This window comes from Puma concolor, chromosome D4 (genome assembly GCF_028749965.1).
Source record: "Puma concolor isolate L17-30 chromosome D4, mPumCon1.1.hap2, whole genome shotgun sequence".
NCBI lineage: Eukaryota > Metazoa > Chordata > Mammalia > Carnivora > Felidae > Puma > Puma concolor.
In genome coordinates this window covers 92,823,240-92,846,508 of record NC_141679.1, presented here as the reverse complement: position 1 = coordinate 92,846,508, position 23,269 = coordinate 92,823,240, and the positions used below count along the sequence as shown (strand labels likewise).

At 66.8% G+C, this 23,269-nt stretch overlaps 1 protein-coding gene across 3 annotated transcripts in view; it reads right to left on the bottom strand.

The window, feature by feature from the left end:
* The window catches only part of RXRA (retinoid X receptor alpha), a 96,525-nt gene that overhangs the window by 59,889 nt on the left and 13,367 nt on the right, over positions 1–23,269 (bottom strand). The window contains exon 1 of one of the 3 annotated variants that reach the window (XM_086684455.1): positions 8,717–8,815. The exons of the other annotated variants lie outside the window; for them this stretch is intronic. The gene's annotated coding sequence lies outside the window, so the exon portion shown is untranslated. Of the gene's footprint in view, positions 1–8,716; positions 8,816–23,269 lie in introns of those variants that run through there. 3 annotated transcript variants of the gene reach the window in all.

The following is a 23,269-nucleotide window of genomic DNA, read 5'->3' as shown; positions in this document are numbered from 1 at the left end:
ACGGAGAGCCACGAGGTCCTGCCGCCCCACTGGCCCGCAGCCATCACTCGGGGTACATCCATCACCAGACATGGTGCCCCCCGGCTGGGTCTGTGTCCCCAGGCGGAGCACTGCAGAAATCAGCACCCGGCACCGCCAGGAGGGGAGGCGGGTGGGAGGGAGGGGCTCCTGGTGGTATAACAGTGTCAGCAGAGCCTGGGCAGGAAGAAAGGGGTGTGGGAGGGAGGCAGGGCACGGGCTCGGGTGGGCGGTGAGAGCGAGGTGAAGCCCCGTGGCCTGGCTCAGCTACGGCCAGCAAGGGACACACAGAAAGTGGTGGTGGGCCCGGCCCCCACACAGACCCCAAGTCTCACTCCGGGGGGGGGGCCTCTTGCCTCTCCTGCTCAGAGGGACTGGCCGCAGGGGCCCCTGTGCCCAGCCTGGCGTGGCTCCTGCCCCCTCGGGGCTCACAGCCAGGTGGGGACAAGCCACCAAAGCCATGGAGCTTGGGGCACAAGGGAGAGATGCTGGGGGCTGTGGGAGCATCCGACGGGGACCCCGACTTGGGAAGGGGTCCAGGAGATGCCCCATCCAGCAGAACCCCCTGTGGGGCTGGTCCAGGCTGCGGGACGCGTGCAACTGGCCTGAGGCTCCAGGCGGGGCAGGGGCTAGGGATGCAGGTTAGCCCAAAGACAACGGGGACCCACAGGAGGCAGGCGGGGCAGCACCATCGCAGCATGGACAAGCACCGCTCGCCATCCGTCCGGAGCCGCGTCCCCTCCCAACCCACACGGGAAGTGGGACAAAGGCCAGGAGAGGCGGTGCCAGCCAGGGGCGAGCTCAGGGCTGGGAGCGGGCCAAGTTCGATGGCTGCACTGCGGGGCTGTCCCTACAGGAGCCAAGACGCCCGCCCAGCAAGGCTGTGGGAACATCTCGGCTCCCCAGGGTGCTCGCTGCAGGGGACACTGTTGTCCCCAGTCTGCAGACTGGCAGGGGAATCTCCAGCCCGGGTTAGACCAGGAGGACACCCAAGGTGCCCAGGCTCTGAGCTCTTGTTCTGGAAGCTTCTACCACCACCTGGTCACTTAGGCGGAAGGAAGGCAGCCCTGAGAGCCACAAGCCTGTTCCCAAACAAGGAACCTCCAGAGCCATTAGGTGCTTGCTTGGCAATTAAGAGGCACAAATTATGGTGCCACAAAGCTCGTTACCAACAAATGACCGTGTGACCGCCAGCAGCACACAGTCCCTGATGAATTCTGTTAGAGCGTTCGTCTCCGGGAGCCCCAGCACCTCCATGCCTGCAGCCCTATCTGTCACCTGCACCCGCCCGACACTGTGTCCCAGCCCCAGACAGCCCGCGCCCCCCACCGGATGGACTGGGGCTGAATGGAGCATGGATGCCACACGGGGACATTTAGGGAGAGAAGGATGCGGTGGGATGCACGGGACAGTGGGGTAGGTCCTCAAATGAGCCTCTGGACGCAGTAGGCCCTCAGCTCGAGCTGGTCATGGGACCCAGGGTGGTGTCCAGGGGGGGTGGGGTGGGAACAGCACAGAGACAGCCACCAGCCTCGAGGGAGGCCTCAGTTTCCCCATCTGTGAAATGAGAACATTAAACAGGATCTCTAAGTTCCCCTCTGGCTCTGAGACCAGGTGCCTGACCCAGAGAAAGTTCCAGAACCATTAACCGATAAACAAATCAGCAAAACGGTTACTACGTTAACGTGATGAGTCAGATGGCAGGGCACGTGGGAAAGTCAAGTCTGACACCAAAAGGCCCGCTCTCTGCCATCAGATAAGACCTGGCTAGAGCCGGGGAGAGGAGGAGCTTACGAAAGGCAGTGGGGGGCCCAAGCCAGGCACGGTGTGGGGGCTCCTCCGGCTAGAGGCACCCCAGAAAACCTGCCAGGCTTCCTGGATTCCAAGACCACCCGGAGGGGGCTCCCGGACCCCAGACCAGAAAGACAGGGCTCAGCTGGGGCTCTGACAGCCAGTGGGGAAGGGACCCCCTCCCCACAGCCTCCCCTGCCCCAGATCGCAGTCCCAGGGGGCCCTGCCTTCCTGAGCGCCCAGCGCCCACTGGGGCCTGCCCCACCTCAGCCCGGATGGAGGTCCCAGGCCGTGGCCCTGCTGGGGGCAGCCCCTGCTCACACTGCCCCCCAGGGCCTGGATGGTGAGACCCCAGGCAGCGGCCTCAGATCCCAGGTCTGGCCCCACACAAGGCAGGCCCGGTGGCCAAAGCGCCGCCTGCCCGACGCCCGAGCAGGTTCCTCCGTTGCTAATGAAGCTTCCACACACCCGAGCCATGAGCCACGGTGGCAGCGGCACCTGCAGGGGCGTGGGCACCCACACCGGGGAAAGGAAGCGGGCTCAGAGGGGCCACACTCGCACCCGAGGCTGGTGCAGGGCCACCGGGCACCATCCCATGACCAGCAGGGGTGGCAGCGGGAAAGAAGAGATGCTTCCTGCCCGCTCTGCCCCCACCCCTGACAACAGGCCAGTGTGCAGGGAGTGTGGCGCTGTCCCAGCACCCCGCGGCTCCCGGCCCAGCCCGGGGATCCTGGGCCGCCCCCAGGCAAGACGAGGTGAAAGCAGGGCCTCAGGGAAGGGCCTCCTCCAAAGTGGCCGAGAGGAAACCGGCCTGCCGTGTGCAGCCTGCAGCGGCACTTAGCCCTGGGAATGACGTCACTGCACCACTGCCCTGCCTGGCTCCCCACCCCCTTGCCAGCCTTGGGACCCCGGGCAGCTCCAGAACCTTCTGCCGCCCTTTGGTGGGGCGATGAGGAACCGGGCTGCACGAGCCCCTTCCCTGCACAGGCCAGGCCCGTCCAGGGTCCCTTCCAGGCTGCCCTGCCCGAGAGGGAAACAGACGGGAGGCGGCCTGGGGCCTGGGCCAGGGCACCAAGAGCTGTCACAGGACCTTCCACACCCCAGTGAGAGCGGGGGTGCAGCCTGCCAGCTGCTCTCACCAGGGCTCAACCCTAGCTTGTTCTGGACCCCGATGCCACACGCACCCAGCCCTCTCCTAGGATTCGGGCCACAAACGATTCTATGTATTCAGCAGAGTCAGTGAGCCGTCTTCATCCAGGTCAGGAAAAACCAATCCAGGCCCACTGATGGGGAGAGGGGGTTAGCTACCCCCCTGGGGGTCCCACCCTCAGTGGCCCAGCACCTCTAGCAGACAGAGCCACACTCCAGCGTCCCCTGAGGCGAGAACGAGGGGCTGGGGGGCTGGGAGAGGGCAACCACCATGACTAATTAGCTCATTACTGCCGCGTAATTATCTCAGGGCCGCACTCCAAAACACAAGAGGCCCAAGGGCACCCCATCAAAGCCACTGAACCCGACACGCCCTCGTCAGGGTCTGCATGGCCTTGGGTGTGGGTGTCCCGTGCTGGGCCTCAGTTTCCCCGGCTGCAGATTGAGACCAGTGGCTTTCAAATCTGGCCCTAAGGTGCCCTCAGATGGAGCAGGGACCCCCCCCAGAGCCCAACCCAAAGGAACACTGGCCCCCTCGCTCTCACCTACGATGGCCCAGGACAGCTCTCCACGGCCACTTCTGCACCTTGGTCCTCACCCAGCCTCCGCCCGGCCCCCCGACTCTCTGGCTGCAGACCCGAACTCTTCCTGGACCTTCCCCAAGCTTCTCCTGTACCCAGGCGTGCTCAGTAAATGCTCCCCGAACAGAATGGGCCCCACTGTCATGGCGGGGGTCGGGGGAGGCTTGGCCCACGAGGGCTCCACCTGCACCTCCCTTCTCCTGTCCTGGGACCCCCACCCCTCCCCTGAGCCCAGGGCCGCCCATCGCAGGGCTTCCGCTCCCCCCACCCGCACCCCGCCACCTGAGCAGCACACTCTCAGACACAGGCCAGGCTCAGGCCTGCCAACACTCCCAAGGCGGCCGCGCCACCTCACGGAGACCCCAGCCCTGGCCCAGGCCCGCCCCAGGAACAGCCTGTCTCCACCAGGGCTGAAGGCCCTGCCCTGTCCTGCTGACTGATGACCAGGCCCAGGAGAGTGGGGGAGGGAGGGCCCAAGGCAGCTCTTCTCTGCTGGAACCACACCCAAACAGAAGCCTGGAAAGCCAGATCCCGGGATTCCTGGAGAATTCTCTGCGCCTGGACCGTCTGGTTCCCGCACACAATGCTTCCACGATTCCCACAGGGTCAAGTCCAGACTTCATGCGGGGCCCCTGAGACCTGCCAGGCCTCAGCTCTTGACCTCCCTGCACACACCCAGGACTCCTCTCTGCACAGGCCTCTGCATAGGCTGCTCCCTCGTCTGGACCTGTAGACTGTCGCTTCTTCCAGGAAGCCTTCCCAAAAGCTCCACCCCAGCCCAGGTTAACGGAGACGCTTTTCACCCAGGACCGCCAACTGCCCAAGTCCCGTCCCTCACCTCAACTACACCCTGCACCCTTGCCCACCTCCTGCCTGAAGACCGTGGCCGCTGACAGTCTGACGGGCCTCCTGGCCGGCTTGCGGCTCATTGAGCCGGGATCCTCACCGGGCAAGGACACCCCGGCTGGGCTGGACAGAGTCTGCCATTTCAGCCCCGACGGGGAAGAGAGCTCACTCTTGGCCCAGGCCAGGGGTGGGGCACCAGGGCGGCCTCTCATCAGAAGCAACACGCGGCCTCCTGTGGGGACCGCCGTGAAGGAGATGACCCTCGGGTGGCGGACGACCAGGGTCTGTCCATGGGAACACACGGAAGCATCACAGCTCATTCCAACCATGTCCCAGAGTCTCAAAGAGATCCCACGATCCGTTTCCCCCACGTGCCCGTGTCCCCGGGGCACCCTTTCACTGGGTGGCCCAGGTCACAGTTGGTATCTTCTGCCTCCTCCTCGGCTGTCACTTCTCCCTGCTAAACTCGGGTTTGCTACAAACTGTCCCCGAGGTCTTGTCCTATGATAAGATAGGTCAAAGGTCACCAGGGCAAAACTGATAAACTTACTAAGAAACCATGATTTACGAGTTTCTAAGAACAGAGGATCCGAGCTGAGGGTAGCCCTTTTTGCCTCCTTCTGGCACATGTCTGTGTTCCAGAAGGTTCTAACAGAAATCTGACTTCTGGCTGGGTAGGGCATTTTCTACCTAAAATCTGCTCTCGATTATGTCCACCAGCCAGTCCCCTGCTCTGTGCAAAACCCCCTTTCTCAGGACCCGCAAGGAGCCTACATGAGCCGCCTCCTCTAGGCAGTGACCTCCGGCCAGGTTCTCCCCTCCACCCCGGGCAGGAACCAAACCTGTCCGACTGGCCCAGACAGTCCTCGCCTGACAACTATCTCTTCATCGCATTTCCCCACGGCACCAAGCAAGAGATTGCAACAGGCCCCGGAACAGATAAGAAGACTCGGGGTGTGGGCTGGGGGCTGGGGGCGGATTCTTGTTTTGTTCTGTTTCTGCCCTAGATGCGCCTCCACTGCTCCCCAGCCCTGCGAGGGGCCCGAGGCCTCCTGGGGGTGCCCTGCAGGAGCCTGGGTGCTGGGGCTCCGGGGCCGCCTGCCCGCTGGGTGCCAGGTAGGGAGGAGACAGGCGAGCGGGCCCCAGGGAGCCGCCCTCCGTGACAAGCTGGGGGCTGAGCCAGCCCCAGGGCAGGGTGAGGCTGGCGTGGTGTGGCCATACCCCTGAGAAAGCAGCTCTTTCCCACCTGTGAGGACACACCTGCCACCAGCCACGCGGTGCCCTTCCCTTCCAGCTGGCCCACGATGAGAAGGTCCACCATATGCCCAGTCTGGGGCTCTAGGGTGTCGGGTCAAGAGCCACCGAACAGGACCGTCACCAGTGCTCTCAGGCCCTTCACTGGGGGACAGGGGCTGGTGCCCTCGGGTGAGGCACTAACTCTCCCCGAGCCTTCTCTGGATAGAGGGGCGTCTGGCCCAGGCACGCTCATCTGCAGGGCTCTGCGGCGGGTACACAGTGGGGTCCCTCAGCCCCCTTGGTCTGGAGGTCCGTCAGGGACCGCTGTCATGGGCCCGGCCCGACCGCCCGCATGTGTCCCAGGCGTGAGCTGGACAATTCCTTTCCGCTCGACAAAAACCCAACACACGACTCTTTTCCCTCCAGTTCACTGCTGAGGAAAGCCTGGCTCAGGCCGTCTGAGTCACCTGCCCACACGCCCTGCTCCCCAGTGGGGGTCGCCCACAACAGACTGACGTAGTCCACAGGGTGGGGTGCTGGGAAGTCGGGTGAAGGTGGGGCGGCTCCCAAGGAAAGCCCCCGCCTGCCCCAGCCCCCAGCCCCCCAGGACGGCCAGCAGGGTTCGTGGTCTTCCAGCCCCGAGAGGAGGGAGACCTGGCCTCAGACAGGCCCTGCCACTCTGCGGGAGGGCAGGAGGGCGGGGGGGGGATGGGGGGGGGTTCATGAAGGCCCAGCAGCCGTCCCGGAGGGCAGGTGGCCACTCCGGAACCCAGCCACCGTCCAGCCTCCCCCACTCAGGGCTTCTCTGACCCTTGGGAGCAGGCCGACCTCAAAACCTCTGGTCTCCCAAGACCAGGGTGCCACAACGCTTTCCAAAATGTGCAGACTCCTGGGCAGGGCAGAGCCCAGGGCCCTGGGAGGAACCCCCAGCAGCGTTCCAACCTGTACGAGGCAGCCGGGTCCCTACCTGCCTCCGTGGTGTGGCAAGGACCCGCCGCCCTTCCAGGCTGCCGTGCATGGAAATGGAAGCTGGGTGCACCCCCACCCGCCCCCAACAGCCGTCATCCGGCCCTGGCCACAGAGGGCACTCTGAAACCTCCCTGCGGACAGCTGCTTCACCAAGCCCCTTGTTCCGGGCCTGGGCCTCTCCCTCCCTGCGCCACCCGGGACGTGCAGCCCCAGGGAGAGAGAGTGACCCACACTGAGCAACAGCGACCCCTGGGCCGGGCTGAGCCGTGAGCACTCGAGCATCGTTCGCCAACCCAGCCCTCCCGAGGGCAGGACCAGGACGCCGAGGCCAGGAAGGCGCGGGGGTGAGGGTGCTTTCCGACACCTCCCAGACCCACAGCGAGTCTCGGGCTGGTTTTCGCTGACAGGCCGGGGCCCGCCGGACAAGGGCTCCCTGACCCCTCCAAGCTGGACAAGCCGCATGGCCCACCCAGCACTGCTCACACTGACCCGGGGAACCCGCGGCACAGATCCCAGGGCCTGGGGACCGCGCTTCTGCCAGATGAGGGGACGGACCCGGGGCGGGGGCGGGGGGGGAAGAGACAGAGACACGGGCAGCAGGGGCCTCCCCAGCAAAGCCGCTGCCCCTCTCGCCCGGGGGTGGTGCCCAAGCACTGTGCGGGCAGAGGGGAGCCCGACGTAGAGGAGGGCTCAGGGATGCCCAGCCCCAGCCCCACCCTGGACCCCAAAGGCCAACATGGGCAGATGAGAGAGGGATATGCGTTCTTCACGGAATTCTGCGTCCTGGGCCTTTCTACGACGGAGACCCCGTACATGCAGCTTCCTGGGAGCAGGGGGGCCCGTCTCTCTGGGGGTCACTCTGGTCCAAACACGCCAGAACTCTGGGGCAGGCTCCCAAACTCCCCAGTGACACTTCCTGTGGCCCCTGCAAGGACAGTCAGAGGGCACGGATCTACAGACAGAAGCCACAGATTGCGGGCTGGGATAATCATCGCCTGAGGAGCACGGAGGGCCCGGGGCCCGGGAGGGCGGTCTGACCCAGATCTGAGGCTCACGGCGACAACAGAGCTCCTGAAGACTGCAGTCTCACGGATGCCCGGCGCTCATGCGGAGCTGTGCGGCGGGCGCCCAGGAACGCGACCCGGATGCCCTGAGCCGGTGGGTCTCGACCTGATGGCACGTTAGGACCCGTCAGGGAGTCGCTGAGAAGCCCCAGCGCCCGGGCACACCCCCGGGGCCGCTGGTCTAGTTGGTGTGGGGTGTGGCCCGGGCACAGGGTGCTTTGCAAACTCCACCCGTGGCCCCGAAGGGCAGCCACGGCGAGCGCCACGGGCTGGCCCACGCGAGGCTGCAGTTAGTGCGAGAGATCCGTTCACCCCGGCGCCTCCTCCGGAAGGCCTCCTCCGCCGGGCTGCTCGAGGACAGAGGACGTGGAACCTGAGACAGTGAGCAGCTGACGATTCTGCACGAGTCAGGACAACGATGGACACAGCCCCCTGGCTCAGCTCTCGGTGGAGGAGCCCGGCTGCAGGAGCAGCGGGGGGCCGAGGAGCCCCGGCCAGCCCCGCAGGGCACGTGCCTCTTCCTGTGCCGTCCTCCCGGGCGCACGCTGCCAACCCAGCACGGCACACCCTCCTGCCAGGGCCCAGACCCAGACTCCTCGCTGCTGAGCCCCATTTATTCAGCCCACCGGAGCAAGGGTGCCGGCCGCACGCACCTACTGTCTTCCCAGGTAGAGGCATAGGGGCAGACATGTTAAGGAGGCAAGAGGTCACAGTCTAGTCCTGGCTCCCTTCCTCCAGGGGCCTGGGGGCCACTGCTCTCGCAGGCGGCACCTCTCCCTCACCCCGACCTTATCCAAACCGACACCTTCGGAACACTTTCCCCCGACCGGCAAGGACCGTGGATGTGTGCGGAGCCGTCCCCAAGTCTGGCCAACACCACCCGGCCCAACAGAGATCAGGAATCCCGGGGGGCTTGACTTACCAAAAAGGTCCACCCAGCCCTGTAAACGGATCCCGTTCCGAAGGCACCCCTTCCCTTCCCGAGGCCTGGCATCACCACACAGAGGGCCCCTCGAGCCCCCTGCCCAGAGACAGACGAGGAGGGGCGGACCACCTGCTGACCTGGAGAAGGAGGGGCGTGCCCAGGCGCCACCTCCAGGAGGCCCGCAGCGTGCTGGGGACACACAGGTTCCAAGAAGGTGACAGGACACCTCTGGGTAAAGCCAGCGCTCTTGAAAGCAGGTGAAGGTCTGCTTAAAGCAAGGAACGCCAGGCCGCGAGAAGGGAGACCGGCCTAACGCGTACAAGTGTGAGCACACGTGCACGTGGACAGATGTAGGCACGCACGTGCACACGTGCACGCCTACAGCCCAGGCCACCTGGACTCCCCAGGACCCCACAGCCCAGGCCACCAGAATCTCGGCCTCCCGGGGACGTTCGGGAGCACACCTCCAGCACCCCTTCCCCGCCGAGCCAGCTCAGGGGGACCCCGGCCCCCAGAGCCCCCTCTGGGCCTGCCCTGCCCAGCCTGCGCCACACGGCCCGAACCACCGCGCTCGGCAACCAAAACCGCAGGACCCGCCAGGTGTAAAATGCCCGGTGACGCCCACGACAGGAAGAGGGGCTGAGTCCCCGGGGGAAAGAAAACAAAGGCAAGGAGAAGACGGGACTGCGGGCTCAGTGCTGCAGGTACGGATACGGTCGGGAGAAAGAGCAAACAAAGGTGCACCAGCCCCGCTTCGGGTGACTCGGCCCCCACCTCCCCCTACCCGCCAAAGAGGCCAGCCGAGGCCTCGACGTCCCCAAAGGGAGTGGGGCACCCTTGCTCCCCCGGCTGACTGTGCAAACAGCAAGCAGGACCCTCTCTGCGCCCCCGCAGGACACACACGTGGACATTAAGAACTGAACGCAGAGCCGCACCCCCAGGCAGGCACCTCCCCCCACCCTGGCCCCAACCCCTCGGCACCTGCACCGGGAAACCGATGCCCCGCCCGTCGGCAGCCGGGATCAGCTCCAACCGGCCGAAGGAAAACAAGAGAGGCCCAACAGGAGAATGGCCGGAGGCTGGGTGGTCCAGACACTCAGCCTCGTGCGGTCTGCTGCCTGGCGAAGGGCCACTTCTGCCCGCCGCTGGGCAGGAGAGAGGCGGGGAGGGGCAGGGCAGCACGGCCAAGCCCGGCACGCCCGCCAGGGGGCCCGGAGCGGGGCCCCTGCACCCTCCCTGGTTCCTGAGATGCACCCAGGGGCCCTGATGCAGTCTTTCGGACCCCTGGGGGCCCCGGCAGGCAGCCACCTGGCTGGATGCCCCCACCTCCCTGTCCTCCTGACCCGGTGCACCCGCCAGGAACCCTGACGTGCTCACCTACAGTGGTGGCACTACCCATTCAAGCACAAGCTCCCTAGGCCCAGAGGCCGCGTGTCAGCCGGCCAGCCCCTCTGGTCTATGCCAGGCACCCGTCAATCCACATGGGCAGCCCCGGAAAGAGGCCTTCTCTCCCTCGGCCCCAGGGCCCAGAACACCGTCCCCCTGCTGCACCCGAGCCCTGCCTACCCTTCCCACATCACACCCGGGACCCTCACAGTCCCCAAGATGCCCGTGTGACCTCACGCCCCCCTGGAGGGCTGCCAGGGCTCCGGCTCTCCAGGCGCCAGGCAATGCAGGCACGACAGGTCTCCTGACTGGCGGGAAGCCAGACCTCAGCCACCCAGGCCCTCTCCAGCCCCACACGTGCACACGCACAGACGTGCGCACACACAGAGACCGGACTCTCCCACCCAACCCTAAGTATATGCACAGACCAGAACGACCCCACCAACGCGTGCCAGCACGCGCCCAGGCCCCGCCACAGCCTCTGCGTGGCCTCCACCGAAGACTTGCAGGCCCCCCGCACGCCCGCTCCGACAGCCCTCCTGTGCACCGTCGCCTCTCGCTCGGACGGTCAAGGATTCGTTCACGGCAGCAGATTGGTTCTTACGTCTTAATTAAAGAAGGCCGCGCAACAGCATTTTCAACAGCGACGTCACGTTCTAGCAGACATGGCTCCGTCACCGAGAAAGATGCGCCAACGGGCCGGACACAGAGGCGGCGCCCCTCCTCCGCCCTCCGGGAGCAGCCCTGCTTCAATTTTTAATCCGTTGATGAAATATTCACAGGCCAGGGAGGGGATCACATTTCCCGAGGTGTCGGTTCCCTGCCCTCTCCAGGGGCTCCCCCAGCCAGGAGGACACCAAGTTCGGGGGGATGAGGTCAGGGCGGCCTGGGGGAGCAGAGCCCAGGGGGCAGAGGCTAGACGCCCGCTGGCCCCACAGCCAGCATCCCGCCCATCACCTGGGTCATGGGTGCTGCCTTTCCCGTGTCCCGGCCCTGGGTGCCTCGCGAGCCGTGCCAATGGTCGGGGGCCTCTAGTGGGTGAGTCCCTGCGGGAAGTCTCCAGCAAGACCTCCCTGGCCACAGTCCTGCCATGGCTGGACCTCCAACGCCAGCCCGACCCTCCGGAAGGACCGGCCCCATCCCTAGCACTGCAGTTTCCGAAGCAAAGCGTCACAGGGCCCGGCCCCTAACGCCAACATTCCCTCACGATAGGTCAGTTACGCCTCAAGGTTGAGTGTGCTGTCCCTGTTTTACGGGAGGGGACACAGAGGCAGGAGAAGTGAGGCCCTGCCCGCCGTCCCTGGGCGCCTGCCCAGCCTTGCCGAGGAGCAGAAGCATGGCCAAGCTGTCAAGTGCGGGCCCTGTCCCCTCACGGAGCCACCACACGGCCCACAAGGGACGGTGCTTCAACCAGCAGTGGGACCCTCAGCTCCCCGGAACGTGTCCCCACGTGCACTGGTAGCAGGGCAAGGACACCCGGCCTCCCTCCCTCCCACCTCCACCTCTCAGCAGAGAACAAAAACATCTCAGATGAGCAGCCCCTAGTGTGGCCAGGAGACCCCCGCCTGGAAGGAGAGGAGGGGGAGGGGAGGAGAGGGAGGAGGAAGGGGAGGAGAGGGAGGAGGAAGGGGAGGAGAGGGAGGAGGAAGGGGAGGCGGGGAGGGGGAGGAAGAGAAGGAGGGGGGAGGGGAGGAGGTAGAGGATGGGGGAGGGGGAGAGGGAAGGGGGAGGAGGGGAGGGAGAGGAAGAGGAGGAGGGAGGAGGGGAGGGGAGGAGGGAGAGGATGGGGAGGGGGAGGGGGAAGGGGAGGAAGGGAGGGGGAGGAGGGGGAAGGGGAGGAAGGGAGGGGGAGGAGGGGGGAAGGGGAGGAAGGGAGGGGGAGGAGGGGGAGGGGGAAGGGGAGACGGGGAGGGGGAGGAAGAGGAGGAGGTGGGAGGGGAGGAGGGAGAGGATGGGGAGGGGGGAGGGAAGGGGAGGAGGGGAGGGGAGGAGGAGGAGGAGGGAGGAGGGGAGGGGGGAGGGAGAGGAGGAGAGGGGAAAGGGGAAGAGCAGGAGGGGAGGGGAGGAGGGGAGGGGAGGAGGGAGAGGATGGGAGGAGGGGGAGGGGGACGGGGAAGAGCAGGAGGGGAGGGGGGAGGATGGAGGGGAGGGGGAGCAGCGGCAGAGGTGGCGGAAGGACAGGTGGAGCAGAGACATGCCGCGGCCCAGGCCGCCCGGAGAGCAGGGCTCCCCACCCGGCAAGCGCCCCCCGCTTCCGCACAGGCACCCGGAGCCGGGGCTGGGGGACACAGCCGCCGGCCCCGCACAACCCTTCCCGGGCCGTCGCCAGGTCCTCACCGGACAGAAACCACGGGCCTCCGAGGAGGAGCACGAGCCCCTCCGGCCGCCGACACACCATCCACACGGTTCCGCACCGCCTGTAGAGACGCCCTCCCTTGCAGATGGGGAAACTGAGACTCCGAGGGGCAAAGGGCCCCCCGAGTCCCAGCTGGTAAGTGGGGGCCCGGGCACGGGCCCGGGGTCTCTGACGCCCACCCCCTCCCTCACCGCCCTCACTCCCTCCCTGCCAGGCGCCGGGCAGCTTCCACGCCTCCTGCCACGCGAGCCTGACGCTGACCAGCTGCCCAGTCACCCCGGACGGGTTGTTTGTTCAATCAAAGCGCGCGGTGGGCGTGACGCCTCCTGGTACCTTCGGGCAGAGGAGCCCGCCCGGCCATCTGCTGGGCCCGCTTTTCCCGACCCCGGGCCCGCGCGTGCTCTGGACAGAGGCGTGAGTCAGGGCTCCGGGGTGCGGGGCAGGGGCCCAGCAGTGCCAGGGACCTCCAGGCAGGCCAGGCCAGGAGGACAGGGGACTGCTGAGGTCGGGGCGAGATGGCGGGTGCCGTCCACGCGGCTCTGCCACAGACGACCGCCGGCCCGCCTCTGAGCAGCCTTCCGGAGCGGGCGGCACCCGCAGGCTCGGATCCGTGCACACACAGCCGCGGTTCCGGGGTGTCCCGTGGCCAAATGCGCACTCAGACCCCAGGGCGTAGGCAGCCCCAGGTGGGACTACGGACCCCCAACGTCGCGAGACCAGATGGCTGGCCGGAGGGATCCGCGCCCCTCCCGATGTTGCCAGCCTGCCCCACACACGCCCAGCCAGACGCTGGCGCCGGTCCCCGCGTGCCCTCTGCACATGAAGAGCTTCAGGGGCTGAGGGACCCCCGCCCCCAGCCCAACCGCCGTGGTCACCACCGCCAGATGCAGGCACTTCGCACCCAGAGGCACGACTCCCTCAGTCCCACGGAACCTCAGAGGCAGAGCCTCATGAGGGCACCGCCCCCCCCCCCACCCCGGCCCCAGGGCACACCCCAGCCCCCCAGCTGAGGCCCACCGACACACAGCCCACCCGAGCAGCCCGCCTTTCTTCACTCCCTCCCAGACACCGGCCCCCGCCTCCAGAGCCCCCCACAGGCCTGGTCCACGCCCCACTTCCCCACCCACGGGTGCCCTCTCTCCGCTCCCACCAAACCTGGCCAAGCCCATCACCCGGGCCGAGGTGCTCCCTGCCCAGAGCTCCCCTGACCGGAACCACCAACAACGCACAGGTGACGAGGAACAAAGCCCGCAGAGTGTCACCAGGCACAACCCACCTGGGGCACGACTGGGTCTCCGACGTGCCTGCGCCCCCCGCCCCCAGAGCCTCTCTCCGCGGTGAGACGGCACGGCCCACGCTCAGCCAGGCAGAGCCGATGTCGGGGGAGAAGCCCGCCCTCGCCGGGGCCCGGCTGCGCTCCTCGGTGCCCCGCATCCCCGGGAGGTGCCCCAGCGAGCTTCCGCTGCCTGACAGCCAAGGGCCAGACACACCAGAGCCCCGGGACCCCTGGACCAGGCGCGGGTCTGACATGCGGGAGCGACCTCTCTCAGGAGGGGAGGTGACTGTCTGAGGAAGAGTCCCCACAGCCGCCAACCTCCGCTAAACCGAGCTCCACCGTGCGTGTGGCTCCCCCGGCCACGACCCACCCACCCCAAACTGCAGCCACCCTCCCCGCACCCATCCCTCCATGGACACCGTGCCGCCACGCCAGCAAAGGCCACTGCCACTATCCGGAGTCAGCGGACAGAACGCCGCCCCTAGAACATTCTGTGCTCTGACCACAGACCCTGGAGTCCCAAGCCTGGGCGGCGATGGCTGCTGCTCCAGCCTCCACGTGGCCCCGTGAGGCCCTGCCGTCTTCAAGGCCCACCCAGAACGCCGAACCCCGCCCCTGCCACACCCCACAAACAGCACCCCCACCCGGACCCAAACCTCTTGGGCAGCTCAAGCCCCCAGAACCCGGCCCTGGCCTGTCATCGTGGCTCTAATGACAGCCCAGGTTCACGAGCCACCACCCCCCCCCCACCTCCTCGCAGCCTCTCACCCAGGCCAGGGTCCCCCAGACTCCCGCAGAGTCCCGCTCCCCGCTGAGCCCCATGAGGACTTTGCATGGCTCTCGGGACAGGCCCAGCAGCCCCACCTGTACCCCAGCCGGCTTCGTCTCCCGCCGGCCCCGGCCCCTGCCCCCGCCTCGTGGCGGGACCCGGCATCCACCTGCACGCTGACCCTCGCAGGCCGGGCTCGCTCCCATGTCAGGGCCTTTGCACGTGCTGCCTCTCAGCCCAGAATGCTCTTCCTCCACGGCTCTGCCTGCCACCTCTTCCCCTGCTGCAACCCCACCGCAAACATCACCCCCACACACCCGGGGCTTGACCATAGTCACCGCAGGCCCCGGGCCGTCTTGGCCTAGCCCCTGAGCTCCTCTGGAGACGGGGGTGCAGGAGTCAGCGGAGAGCCTCCTTCTGGAGCCTTCCTCCTCAGCAGATGCCCCAACGCTCCCGCGGCGGCCCCCGGCGCTCCGGCTCCCCGACCGTCCGGGCGGAGGGCGTGGTACCTGCCCCTGGCTCTCTGGCCTCCGGGGCCGCCAGAAGCACCAGGCTCAGGGGCGTGGAGACAAAGGCAGGCTGACCACCAGGAGCCCACAATTAATCTTGGTCAACACCACGGTGAGGTGGGTCGTCCTCCGCCCCACGATTTACATTTTTATTAAATCACGACGGAAAATTAGAAACACGATGACTTCTCTCAATCTTTAACCCCTTCTCCACCAGGCTCTGCACCCGGCTGCCCTTGCCATCCGTCCAAGGGTGATTCCTAGGCTCCCGCCTCACCTCTGCCTGCCTATCACCTCCACGGTGACCTCCTGGGACCCTCCCCGTGACCTCAGTGATGGCCAGGGGCCCTCCCCCACAGCCCAGGTCCAGCCCAGGACGTGCAGCCGGGAGGCGGCTCCTCTCAAACCCTCCCCTGAGGCCTCAATCCAAGCCAAACACCTCCCCTTCAGGCCTCAGTTTCCCCCTTCTACAAACTAAGAATCGGGACGTGGGTGGAGGGGTCCCGGCCAGGCCCCCAGCGTCTCTCATCTATCCAGACACTGCCCAGCTCGGCCTCCCAAACACCCGAGGCCCCTGAGAGCGCTCACTACGCAGAGCCCAGCAATGCCACATCGGCCGTCCGCCAGAGGCAGCACCTTCCCTTCACCCCTCCCAAAGGGCACCCCACGGTCTCGGCAAGGTTACGAACGGGAGGAGGCAGAGGGCAGGGGCAGCCGCAGACCCCAGGAGTGGGGGCTCAGCCGCATTCTCGCTGCACCCACCGTGAAGGCGTGTGGATGCCAGGATACAGGCCAGGATACGGTCCCTGGGGCGGCCACAGTCCCAGAGCACACCCGCCAGTCAGGGGGACAGACGGCAGCCCCATCAACAAACCCGCAGAGGCTGAGGTGGCTGAGGTTGACGGCGGGGGTGAGGCCACGGCAGTTCAGGGGTCTGTGGGGGGTGACACCCAAGCGAGACCAGAAGGAAGGAAATGGGCCACAGGGCGATACGAGGAAGGGCATTCGGGGAAGGTGCGGCACGTGCAAAGGCCATGAGCAAGGAGAGGGCTGGGAACATTCTAGCAACAGGAAGCAGGTCAGTACAGCTGGTCCACCCCCCAGCAGGGACGAGTGCTAGGGCCAGAGTTGGGACTCCAACCTAAGGACCATGCCAGCGTGGGAGAGATCTAAAACGCACGGCACGATCAGGGCCAAGCCGTTGGGGACAAGTGCGCAATGCAAGCAGGGGGTCCCTGACAGCACATCACGCCCCCATGTGCCCCCCGAGAGCTGCTGCCTGCCCCCAACTTGGTCCCTACGGGGAAGGTGGGGAAAAGACACCACCAGAGGCGGAAGACACTGGGTTATCGAGGAGGGCTTCCTGTAGGAGGGGGCACCTGGCACAGCAGGCCAAGCGGGTGCAGTCGCCCTGCCGCTGTCCCGCCGTGCGGCGCCCGCTCGTGCTTATCTGTGCCGGGAGCTGACCCAGATTTAGTCATGAATGAAGCGAGTGAGTCGAGACTCTAATTACGTTTCACTCTCCCTCGTCACGCATCGCGCACTGACGGTGAGTGGGGGGGGCGGGGGGAGGAAAACCACGCGGCGCAATTCATTTCAGCTTCAGTCGTCCCCTCCCTCCTTGCGCAGGCCAACCCCCCACCCCGGGGAAGAACCTGTTTTAGCTCATGTTTTGCAAATACCTTAAGGGATCAAGCAGGCAGCTGGCACCGTGGGGGCGGGGCACTCAAGCGGCCATCAGGCACGGAATCAAGACCCGGCAGGCGCGGCCAGGCCCAGAACGCGAGGTCAGAGTGACAATGGCACGTACCTACCAGACCCTGCTTGCGGGGGGCCACCCAGACCCTGAATGCAGCTCTTCAAACCCAGGCTCCACACCCGGCACGGCCACCCCCACGCTGGTCCCAGGGTGGGCACGAGGTGCGCCCACCGCTGGTGGCCACAGGGCCGCGAAACCCGGTCTCTGCATTCAGCCCAAACCCTCAACCTCCTCCCCAGCACCTCCACCCCCAGGAGCAGGTGCAGCCCCAGGCAGTGCAGGCATGGGCCCCAAGACACCCCAACGGGGGCTGGTCTCTCCACCTGACAGTGTGGAAACTGAGGCCCTTGCCCCAAACCACCCCCTACCGAGTACTCACGGATGACCCCTGGGGTGCATCCACGTCCCTCCCCTCCGCAGACCCTCCGTCGGTGGTCCAGACAGAGGAGCCACCACACACACTGGACTGGGGCAGACAGAGCCTCAGGGGGCCGGAGGCACCCTCTCCAAGGAGCTCGAGCAAAGGTCCCGTGACCACCAGCCCGAATGCCCTGCTAGGTAGCCCCAGGCCCCAGGAGGCTGGCCCCGCTAGAGGGCTTCAACGCTCCCTTCCACATGTACGTCTGACCATGGGGTCCAGCACGGACGCCAAGGGGGCTCCGAGCCCCACCCTGCCACTACCACCAGGGTGATGGTTCGCCATCACTGCTGCTGAGGGCCGGAGGAGATGCAGCCCGGGAGGGCCCCCCGAGGAGGCCGCGTACGTGCGCACTGGACAGAGCAGGAAGCTTGCAGGTGAGGAGGCGTGGGGCCCGGAGGCGGAAGCAAGCCTTGCTCCTGAAGACCGAGGGGTATCCCAGGTGGCGGCAGGAGGGGCAGGGCGGGCAGAAGGAGAGCCAGGCCGGGAGGCAGTGAGAACCTCCTCCTGTGAGCACTGGGGAGCCACAGAGGGTGGTACGCAGGGGAAGGGCAGTCGGGGGTCAGGGGGTGGGGAGACACCCTGGCTCCAGCCCCAGCCCCCATCTTCTGCTGGGAACCCAGGGGCAGGAAGCAACCCCACTTCCCACCTTGGAGAGAGCAATCTGGGCCCTGTGGCGGATGCCCAGGGTTGGGGTTTTTGTGGAGAAACCTCCGGTTTCCCCTACCCTGTGGCTGCTGAGTCAGGAGCACAGGGGTGGGACCCGAATCACAGACCCTTCCAGCAGTGTGGGCAGGAAGCCAAGTCCGCTGGCCCCAGGCCCTGCCAAGCACCTACAGCACGCTAGCCAGATCCCAGCTGAGTGAGCCAGCTGCGGGCCCCCTGCCACCACAGCGGCCACCCCCCACCCCAAGGACCATAAGCCACACCGTCCTGGCTCCTCAGCGCCGGAAGGGAACACCTGGGGCTGGGGAAACTGAGGCACGGGGTGAACCAAGGCAGACTTGTCCGCGTGTGGCCCGATCCCCTCCCGGGACGTGGAGCAGAGGTGCGGTGGCAGAGACCCTCACAGGGCAGGGACGCGCAGCTCAGGTCTGGGGACCAGCCGCAAGGGGGGAGGAGGCTCACTGAATCGGGGTGCAGGGCTGGAAGAGCCGGGGCCAGGCAGGCACGCCAAGCAGAGGGAAGGGCCTGCTCAAAGGCTCAGAGGTGGGAGCGGCCAGAGGCTCGCTCTGCCAGCGGGGACCCCCGGGAGACCGCCAGGTCCCGGCCAAGGGGGACCTGGGCCGCCCTGGTGGGGCCATGAGGACGGGCAAAGGGCGGGAGGGCACTGCTGGAAGGAGGGAAGGAGGGCAGGAGGGCAGGAGGGCGGGGGACGTCACATCTGCTGACCAAGCCCCCACCCCCGCCCGCCTTCGGGGAGAAATGCTCTTTCCCACAGTTACGAAAGATCCTCTTTGCTTTGCCGGAAGAAGGGGAACCCAACCCAGAATCACTCCCCTGCAGGGCTCGGTGCTCGCTCCCTGAAGCTGGGGGCCGGGACGCTGCACAGGGAGAGACCCGCGGGGACTGCACAGGGGACGGACCCCCCAAGTCCACGCCAAGGTCACACCTGGCAACGGGTCTCGCTTCCCGCCCCTGGAGATCCCTGGTGCCCAGGATGGTCCTGGAGCCAGCTGCCCCTGAAACCGCCCCCTCCTAGGGGAGAACTTTGGCCCAGCCCGACACCGAGTGCCCCCCACCTTCCTGGTGCCGCCGGGCACTGACGGGCAATCCCTCCCAGGCCCGGGCCCCAGAGCGAGAAACTCCTCTCCCCACCCCACAGACGAGGACACCGAGGTTCAGAGGGGCCCCCTGCCACCAATCCTCCCTGCTCCCAGGCTAGAACTGAAGGTCTGGCCCTACTCAGGCCCTCCCCAGCGACCAGTGTCACTGCCCCACTTCACAGGTTTTAACAAAGTCCAGGCCCCGAGAGGGCGATGCTGGCCCAGGCCACACAGCTGTGAAGGTGTGACTGCAGCTGCCCCAGCTCCCCAGGGCCACCCGACCCACACAGGGCTTCCCGGGCCCCAGGAACCCCCCACCCTGTAGACCCACCGCCCAGATGTCCCCTGCCCACACACGCCACCTCCCAAGGGCAGGGCGGGGGTAAATCCTGTCATCTCTGGGCCCCTCCAGGGAGGGAGCACCCCTCACCCGCCTCAGCTGCGGGATGCGGTCTCCTGGCCTCTAATCAAGGGATCACCAACAGTCCCGACACCCACACGTGCACGCGAGAGCCACCCACGTCACCCACACGGTGGGATTTCGGCAGAGGACTCTCCTGAGCCAGCCAGGACAGGAAGGGCCAGGAGGGAGGCCGGGCAGGTCCGTCCACTGCCTCCTGGGGCCAGAAGCCCCCAGACCCACGCGGCAGGCCTGAGCGCTGCTGGGGCTCCCACGTCAGCCCGGGAGACCACACCTGTGCCCTGCAGAAAGCGGGCCGCAGGCCCTACCTGGAGCTCACCCCGCCCCTTCAGGATGGCAGAGGGTCCCAGTGGACCTCGGCAGGGTGCAGTTCGGGACCCGTGGCCGCTCGGCACCTGTCGCTACTGCCAGTGATGGAGAGACAGACACAAAGCAGGCACCCCCGGGGCGGGGCCAGACCCGGACAGCCCCACACCAAGCCTGTGTCCTTCATCAGTCGCCCCGGCAGCCCTCCCGACCACGGAGCCCTGAGCCCCCGTCCAGACCCACCCGTCCGCTCTCCGGCCCGCCAACGGCCACCTGGCCCGGCTCGCACCACGAGCATCGGCAGGGCGGGCCTGTCCGCGTGGGAAACGTCTGTATCCCGTGTCCCCATCCGGGCAAGCAGTGTCCCGACGTCAGGGCCACACGGGCCTTCCATTCTGATGCTGCAGCCCTCCACCTGGCGCGTGGCCCCCAGCAGGTCCTGGGTAAACCTGCTCCCTTCTCTCAAGCCCCTCCCCCGCCCACCACCACCACCACCGAAGGCCCAGCACGGGCAGCACGGGGTGGGGTCCCAAGCTGCCACCCGTGGGACCGTGGCAGCAGCATTCCGGCTTCCTAGGCCTCGGCTTCCCGGTCTGACGAAGGAGACAAGGAGAGGGCGGGGGACCGGCCACCCCACACCCCCGAGCTGTGTGACCTTGAGAATCTGCCCAGCCTCTCTGAGCCCAGGCCTCACCTGTGGCAGCTTTGGCACCGGCCGCACCAGGCACCCGGTGGGCCACAGCTTGGCTGGTCCCGCACCCCAGCCCCACTCAGCCTGGGAGCACGGAGGGTCGGGTGCCTTCTCTGGCCTGGTCTCACAGTTCAGGACCCCAATCCAGCAAATGCCAGCACACCACCCAGCTGTGCTCACACAGGCAGGTACGGTCCCCAAGGCCCCTCACCCCAGGCTGGGCCACGTGCCCCCGGGGAGTCGCCCCCTAACCTGGGGTCTCCATGTGGCCCCTAGCCAGCAGCACCCACCTCGGATGCTCCAACAACCCCACCCTGGGGGGGGGGGGGGGCTTTACTGACCCCACAGCATGGCCGGTCTCTCAGCAGGTTGGCCCAGGGCCCTTGGTGGACACGGTCTGAACAAGGCCAAGTCCAGCCCTGCCCTCGGCCCGCCCTGTCCAGTCCAAGGCAGGCACACGGCATATTTATTCACCCACGTGTCCACAGCCCACCCCACCCAGCACACACACCTATACTGGTTCTGCCTTCCCCTCTGTCATGGCCACCGCCGGCCTCAACCTCCAGCTGAGAACCAGGCAGGGGTGTGAGGTGACTGAGTCACGCACCAAGGCACTCCCCCTCCGCCCCCCCCCCCCCCCCCGCCAACCCCGCCGGTGGCTGGTTTCAGAGGATGCAAAGGGGCCACTACAGAACTGTCTGGAGAGGGAGCGAGCTCCCCATCGCCAAGTGAGTGCAAGCCAAGGCCCGAGTCCCTCCCCCCACCCGGAGCCACACACACTCATCTTCTCTGAGGCCCCAGGCCCGGGCCAGGAAGCCGGGTGGAGCCTGGAGGGCGGGGGCCTATGTGACCCAGAGCTGCTAAAAAGAGCCAACGGGGAAGTAAAAATAGGAAATAAAAATAAAATTGCTCCAGCCAGCCCCGGCTGTTTGTGTAGGAAACAAGGCATCCACGGCCCCACCGGGCAGGCAGGCAGGCTCAGCAACCGGGCCCCTCCCAGACGAGGAATGTCTCCCCCAGCCTCCAGCTGCCACCAAGACGTGCCTCAAAGAGGAATCCCGAGAACCCCGTTCAAACCCCAGCTCTGCCACCAACCAGCCGGGTGGCCCTGGGCAAGGAGCCGAGCCCCCCTTGTCACCCGTGGGGTACAAACCCACCTCCTGGGTGCCGAGAAAGGCACAACATGCAAGGTTCCTGGTACCCCACACGCCTCTCCGCCAGGTTCTCCCCCAGGTGTGTTCCCCTCTGCCAGTTCCCCATCGGCTCACTCACCCCACCGCCCCAGGGGGGCAGTCAGAAAATAAGAGCGCCGGCTAGAGTAAGACATTGAACCTGGCTCCCGGCTTGCACCAGCTCACCACGGACGGGGCAATCGGACCTAAACGTCCTCACGGAACAATCGGAGGAAACCTGCCTTCCTATCCTTTCCTACTGGGCCTGTCCAGGATGGGCACTAGGCTCGTTCATACTAAAGTGAGCATGACTGACCCTACCTGCAGGACTGGCTCGCCCTGAGCGGATCCTGGAGCTGAGACACCCAGCCAGAGAGCAAGGAGGGTCCACCTGGGCCGAGGCACAGCTCATGCACGCGGCCCCCTCCCCCTCCTCAGCTCTGTGAGGACCCTCCCCTACTGGCTCCATTCAGTAAGGCATCCGCTGGGTCAGTGCTCACCGACTGGTCAACGGTGCCAAGGCGGGAGCTCAAAGGGGCTCTGAGGGCAGCCCCCGGCCAGCGATGCTTGCCACAGCCTGGGCCCGCGGCAGTGGGCATGCGCCACGGGCGGGCCCCAGCAGCCCCCGTTACTCCCAGGAGCCCTCGCGGGCCACCACTGGATCTGAATCTGACGCTCACAGCCCCCTCCCGGGGGGAACTAACGTAGGCTCCGGGGGGGACTGGCCAGGGAAGTCTAACGGGGACATGCCCAGCCTCACCCAGCGTCAGCCGGCCCCAAAGCACCCTCCCTGCGACGGTCTGCCAGCTTCCCAGAACACACCTCTGCTTCCGACCCTCTCCATCCTCTGGCCTCCACCAGTAAACCCCAGGTCTTCGCGCAGCTCAGCCGCCCGCCAGCCCCCGCCTGGCTCACGCCCGCCCGGCCTCCCGGCAGACACCTGTCAGCCCTCGCCGAGGGAGCCAGCCCACAGGGCGGGGGCGAGCCCGTGTGCAGCCCGGCCGGCAGGAGGTAGGGGCAGAGGGCACATGGGACACACACACACGTGCACACTCAGGCACGCACACTCCTACGGGCTCACGCACTCACACGTTCTCGCACACATGCGTGCAGCGCGCCCTGACTCCAGACAGGGGCGACCCTGCCAGGCCCCCCTGCCCCGTGTGGCTCTGCCTCCGAGCCCCTGAGGAGAGTCTGGGAAGGACGGGGTCCCCAAGGGTGGGGGTGGGGAAGAAAGACGGAGCGGTGGGCAACGTGCCCTCCACCCAATCCCGGCCTTTCTGCCCAGCACCCTCCAGCCGACAGACCCTCGGCACCTGCCGGAAAGTGTGGGGTAGGAGCCCCCATGGCTGGGAGCAGAGGACGAGAGGTAGACCCTGGGCCCCGTGACCGCCGGGTCCTGAGGCCAAGCCTGGGGCCGGAGATGCCAGCAGCCCACCGGCCCCAGGCACGTGGGCTGGGGACCCAGATCCCAGCTTGAGGTCCCAGGTGCTGGCTGGTGTGGGCCACCAAGCACCAAGCGTGGTCCAGGCAGCCAGGGGGACGGCAGCAGTGGTGACAGCAGTCACCTTGTTCTCTGAAACTGGGGGGGGGAGAGGGGTGGACACCCAGAGACGGAAACTCAGCAGGGCAGGGAGGCCCAGGCCCAGGCCAGACCACCTCCTCGCTCTGGGGTCCCTGAGACACCCCCAGGTCCCCATGAGGTCTGATCGCTACCCCAAGGCCATGATCTGCCCGGCCCCTGCCCCCCTCCCACCGGGCTGAACGGGGCACAGGGCCTGACCTCCATGCAGGACCGTAGTGATGGCCAAGGGGGTGAGGGACACTGGCCGGCCCCTCCGATAAGAAGCTCTGCGGCTTA